The sequence below is a fragment of the Ursus americanus genome, chromosome 24 (genome assembly GCF_024610735.1).
Source record: "Ursus americanus isolate L20-20 chromosome 24, mUrsAme1.1.p, whole genome shotgun sequence".
NCBI classification, from domain to species: domain Eukaryota; kingdom Metazoa; phylum Chordata; class Mammalia; order Carnivora; family Ursidae; genus Ursus; species Ursus americanus.
Window position 1 is genome coordinate 41,082,410 of NC_142150.1, and position 6,559 is coordinate 41,088,968.

Consider the following 6,559-nt stretch of genomic DNA (forward strand, 5'->3'; position numbering starts at 1 on the left):
CCCAGGACCCTGGGATCATGACCTGAGCTAAAGGCAGACGCTTAACCGACTGAGCACCCAAGTGCCCTTAATCCCCTATTTCGTTCATCCCTCTACTCCTTCCCCTCTGGCAACCACCATTTTGTTCTCTGTATGCATGAGTCTGTTTCTGTTTTTTTCTTTGTTTGTGTGCTTGCTTCGACATTTTTATACTGGGTTATTTGCCTTTTTATTGTTGAATTTTAAGAGTTCTTTCTATATTTTGGACATGAGTCCTCTATCAAATATATGATTTGCAAATATTCTCTCCCATCCTGTAGTTGCCTCTTCACTTCCTTGATGGTGTCCTTTGAAGCACAGAAGTCTTTAATTTTGATGAAATCTTATTTATTATTTTTTCTTTTTGTTACTTGTGCTTTTGATGCTGTAGGTTATAAATCATTGCCTAATCCAAGGTCATTCCAGTGTTTTTCCCCAAGAGTTTTAAGTTTTATCTCTTACATTTAAGTCTATGATTCATTTTGAGTTAATTTTCATATATGGTGTAGGGGCGAGGTAGGGGTCCAACTTCACTCTTTTCCGTGTGAAGACCCAGCAGTCCCAGTATCGTCTCTTGAAAAGACTATTCTTTTCCCATTGAATGGTCTTGGCCCCCTTGTCTAAAATCACCTGACCATCAGTGTAAGAGCTCTTATTTCTGAATTCTCAATTCCATTGCACTGATCTCTGTCTGTCCTAAAGCTGGTAGCACACTGTCTTGATTACAGTAGTTTTAAAATCGGAGAATGTGAGTCTTACACCTTTGTTCTGCTTTTTCAAGATTGTTTGGCTATTCGGGGCCCCTTGACTTTTCACAAAAACTTTAGGATCAGCTTGTTGGTATCTGCAAAAGGCAACTGAGATTTTGATAGGGGCTGTGTTAAATCAATTTGCATGGTAGTACCATCTCCTGGGTTTGTTTTGGTGGGCATCGTTTCTCCTGGTTATTAATCATCTTTCCCCCCTTCTTTGTATGTATATTAATTTCTTATTGGATGCCAAACATTGTGAACTTTACATTATTAATCCGGATTTTACTGAATTCCTTTAAAGAGTATTGGACTTTTCCTGGTAAGTTAGTTCCTTGCGGGTTAGATTTGATCATTTCAAGATTTATTTCAAGCTCTTTTATGGTGGGTCTAGAGTAGCTTTCCTTAAGGGTTGATTCAGGCCCACCTCTAAGGCATGGCCCATCTGGTTCTCTCCTGAATCTTCTGTGTATTCAGTGAGATTTCTCTACTCTGACTGGAGAGAATCTTCTTACAAAGGTTTCTAAGTCTATGTGAGCTCTGGGAATTATTTGTCTTCAGCTTGGCCGTGATTGTTCTTTTCTTGAAATGTGTTCTTGTCCGGTTTTGTGGGGTTTCCCTTTGTGCTGTGTGCAGATTAGTATTCTTCCTAAAGCGTAAGGGGATCCCTCTACAGGGCTTGGGGCTCTTTTCCTACATAGGTTCCTCTTCTACAATGCTCTAGCTTGCAAATTCCGGCTGCCTTTTGCCTGTCCAGACTCTGGTCGCTGACTCCGTAATCAGTGAGACTGACGGTTCCTGTCTGGGTTCCCCTCCCTGCGCGCGGTACGGGATTTACCTCCAGGCAGAAGGCAGGTGCAGGGGACCCGTGACGGTAGGGCTCGCCTCATCTGCTTCCCTTGTCCCACGGGTTACAGTCCTGTGCTACCGGGTTTCTAATATCTGAAAGTAGTTGTTTCTTGTGTTTGTCCAGTTTCTTAGTTGTCTGTGGCCAAAGGATCATTTTGGTCCAACTTACTTCCTCCTGGCCAGAATCAGAAGTCCCTTGCCCTCCTTGGAATACCCCAAGTCCTTTGCCTGTTGCTCCTCCAAGGTTCTTCCCACGTTCTGATTTTTTTTTAAAGATTTTATTTATTTATTTGACAGAGAAAGACAGCCAGTGAGAGAGGGAACACAGGCAGGGGGACTGGGAGAGGAAGAAGCAGGCTCCCAGCCGAGGAGCCTGATGTGAGGCTCGATCCCAGAACTCTAGGATCACGCCCTGAGCCGAAGGCCGACGCCCAACGACTGAGCCACCCAGGCGCCCCCCACGTTCTGATTTTATCCTAATTGTCAGTGCATGTTTTACCTCCCGCATTGGACTGTGACCATCTCAAGGACAGAGGGCTTGTTTTATGCACGTCTGCATCCCTCATAGTTGCCTGGCACATGGCAGGCATGCAGTGGGTGTTTGGTCTGCCCCGCCCATCTTCCTTCAGGCCACCTCAAGTCACATCCCCACCTCAGAGAATTGCTCCCCACACTCCAACCAGGCGATAGTGCCAGAAATGCTGGTCAATGTCCACTTCCTGCCGGGTTCCTGTGATTGCTGCAGCGATGGCCATGACACTCGAGGCAGGACATGTCAGAGCCCTTCCCTGGGATTTTTCTACCCGGGAAGAGTCTTCTCTTCACACTGGTGGCAAAGGGCCAAAGACAACAACTTGCGCTCCCTGAAGCCAACATTCCCATCGGAGAGAATGAAGCTGACAGAGAGAGGGAAATGGAGATGAAATGAGGAGAGTAACACGCACAGACACACACACACACACACACACACACACACACACACACACACATGGAGGCAAGGGGACCCAAGTCCTGCCATCCAGGCAAAATTGAGCAGCTCAGGGACATCTTTGCCCTTTTTTATGAGTTAGTAAAATAAGCCAGTCATTTATTTTATCTTTTTTTGGCTTAATATAGTTCCGTCAATTGTAACTCAAAGGGACCTGACAAGTAAAAGTCATCTCTGTACATTTGCGGAAAGCATGGGGTTCATTTGCATACCGACCTCCCCCGCAAGGCACGCGAGGTAGTTTCCAACAAGAAGCAGGAAGATGAAAGAAAAATAGAATTGGAAAATCAAAAATGTGAAAATAGAATTTAAAAGAGAACATGAAGATCAGGATCAAGAACGTAAATAAATAAATAAATACGAAGCCCGTAAAGAGCTCTCGGCTCTATGAACTGAATAGCATGGTCGTCTCCGAACGTCCTAGCAGCCAAAGCAGCCAAAGCAAAATGGGAGACATAGTAACTTAGCTTCCCCACCCCCCGCCAAGGAGAAGAGGGCACCTCTCAGTTCTTCAGGGGAAAGAACATTTGTCTCGGACTAAATGAAAAGTTTCAGACGGGGCTCCGTGCGGAGGTACTGGGGGTACTGGGTGGTGAGGCAGAGGCCAACCCCAGCCGCATTCCAACAGCCAGAGTCTGCAATGAGCCTCCTGCATCTGGGCCTCGGAGCAGGGGCCTAAGGAACAGGAAGGTTGCCGAGTTTAGCTGTTAACTCTGTTAGCCTTGCCTTGAACTTTCAGTGGCTCTGGTCACAGTTAGTCACTCCCTCCTCTTTGAAACACTTTCTTCACTTGGCTGGGAGCCCCCACTCTCTCCACTTCTCCCCACTGGCTGCTCTTGTCTGGGCTCCAGGGCCGTATCTTCCTGACCTCTCCTGACCTCTAAATGGTGGTAGGCCCAGGTCTGGTCTCCAGCTCTCCCCTCTCCTCTCCTCTCCTCTCCTCTCCTCTCCTCTCCTCTCCTCTCCTCTCTTCTCCTCCCCCTGCCTCTCCTGACCCCCTGCCTTTCCTGGATGACAGTTCCTCATTCCACCCTCGCCCTCCTGTCTAATCTCTCTAGCAGTCAAAGGGAACTTTTAGAAACGCAAATCAGCTCACATCACTCCCCCTCTCAAACCCTTCTACCTGATGGCTACTTTCACCAAACAAGATTCATGGGATATAATTAAAGATTATTTTTGTCTCCCACTGTCCCTCTAAAGCTCATACGGGAACTTCTCCCTCTGCCCACGAATGAAGTCATGACCTTCTGTGCCATGTTTGCTTATACCCCTCAGAGCACCTGAGGTCATTCGGTGAGTTCTGTTAGACCGCCCAGCTCTGTGTGGTGGCCAAATCTCTAACCTTGATGACGTAGTTTCCACCTCCCCAGCCATTGTGGCCCCCGCTGATGACGGGGAGAAGTCAGTCTGTCCCTCTCCCTTCTGCTCCCTTCCCTCCTGCTCCCTTCCCTCCTGCTCCCCCAGAACCATCTGCTGTGGGAGCACAGGGAGGAAGGAGGGACGTGGGTGCAGAGAGTTCTTCCCTGGTTGGCTCTGGATAAGATGGCCGGTCGCTGTATGGGTGGCAGCTGTTGAAAGTGGGCTCTCTTGCCCTGCGGGGGTTTTTACAGCTCCTTTATGGGCCACCTTCTCGACTGTAACCCCTGGAGTGTGGGCAGGGACTCTCTTTTGGCTGGCACACACTCACCTCGGTCGGGTGCCCCTGCCAGATGACAGAAGCCCTCTGCACAGGACTCCTGCTACCTTGCCACAGGCCAGTTCCCACTGCGGTTCCACAGCTTCTCTGGAAGTCTCATGTGCCCCTGACCCGCGGGGCTGCTGCCATGGCTTCAGGGAGCCCGTCCCGAGCTCTCCGGGCAGTTCCTTAAAACCTCTCCCCAGACTCGGAGGTTAGAAGGCAGTCCCTGTCTCACTCCCTGAGGGCGGTCTTGGGGATCTTTTTCCAAATCTGTCTCCTCACAAGGTTTCCCTTTCAGGATCCACTCCATCTCTTTATACTTTTGAGGTGGACCTGGGGTTTCAAGAGTGGCAAAAGGAAGGGGCGCCGGGGGGCTCAGTCAGTTAAGCTTCCGACTCTTGATTCTGGCTCAGGTCATGATCTCAAGGTTGTGAGATTAAGCCCCATGTTGGGCTCTGCGCTGGGCGTGGAGCCTGCTTAAGATTCTTTCTCTCCTTTTCCCTCTGCTCCCCCCAAAAGTGACAAAATGGGTTTTTCCAATATCCTGTCACACGTTCCCTCATGTTTAAGATGAATCTAGAGGCCTTCCCATGGCCACCAGGCCCCAAGTGATCTGACCCCTGAGCTCTACAAAAGTTTAAAATATCAAATATCAGGGGCGCCTGGCTGGCTCCGTCGGAAGAGCATGTGACTCTTGATCTCAGGGTTGTGAGTTTGAGCCCCACGTCAGGTCTAGAGATTACTTAAATGAATAAATTAATAAAAACTTTAAAAAAATAAAATATCAAAGAATCTTATAAATAATTGGATGTTAGTAAATATAAAGACTTAGTCAAAGTGAATCCTTTTTTGGAGAAATACGAAATGTCAAAGTTGGCACAAAAATACCAAAAATTTCAACAGATCAGTAACCAGTAAAGAACATAATCATCTAAGATGCAACACAAAAGAGTCCTAAGATGCTTTTACAGGGACATTCCACAGACTTTCAAGGAACAAATGGTCCTTATCATGTATCAGTTGTTCCCAAAGACAAGGAATAAGAGAAGGCTGCCCAGTTCCTCATGTGACTCCCGAACCAGCTAAGGACAGACCAGAAAAGGAAAATATAGAGCATTCCGCTCTGAACGCAGACGTCAAACTATGCCCTAATTGGACAAAATACAGCAGAATGCCCCGCGTAGGGGTAGGGAAAGGACTTCTTAAAACATCTGAAATACACACCTCTATTCAGACATTTACGGATCCAACTACATCAGAATTGAGGATTTCTATTCCACGAAGACCCTCAGAGCTAATATTGACAGATAGGTGGTTGCAATCTAGTGAATAAAGGTCAATAAGGAAAAGACAAGAAACACAAGAGAGAAATGGGCAATGAATGTAAATAGGCAGCCACAGAAGCTTTGGCTCAAAATGCAAGAAATTGACGATGATGTGGTCAAGGAAGTAATTAGTGTGATTTAATTAAAATTACAATGAGATACCAGTTTATAACCACCACGTGAGTGAAAATTCATAAAATGAATCATACCAGTGTTTGGTGAGGGTGTGGGTAGACGGAAATCTTTGGTCACTTCTATGGGCCTGTAAGCGGGTACAGTCTCTCGAGAACAATCTGAAATGAGGCATATAGTTCTTCCAAGACTCCACACTTTCGATCCTTGGTCAATAAGCCACAGAAATTCGTGTGCAGGTGTTCGAAGAGAAATGCACAAGGGTGTTGACTGCAGTGTTGACTGCAGGGGGAACCCTGGCATCCATCTTCCAGAGAACACATTAGTGACGTGGAATGGATGCAAATTGTGGAACATCAGGCAAGAGTCAGAATCAACACGTAACTTTTAAAAACATAGTGTTCAAAGAATAAGGAACAACAATGAGATCAATAGCATAATACCATTTATATAAACTAAACCCACCAATGCATAAAAATGATACTAGAGAGTTCCCAAGGATCCATTCATATTTAAGTGGGATGAGAATGGGGATTGAAGATAAAGGAGAACAAAAACAAAATCAAAATCACGAAGTGGCCTTGCATCCTCCAGTGATTTTGGCTGCTCCCGAGGACTGGCAGAAGAGAAATGTGTGAAGGACACAAGCGGCGGTTCAGAGTAAGCACAAATGGCTCATAAAGACATGAAAATGCACTGATCTCACAGATAATAAAGGCAATGCAAGTTATAACATCGAGATCACATTTTTTCATCCGTCAAGTTAACGATAAAAATGATAATACACCTTGCTGGTGGGAATGTAACCATGGCTGGTGGA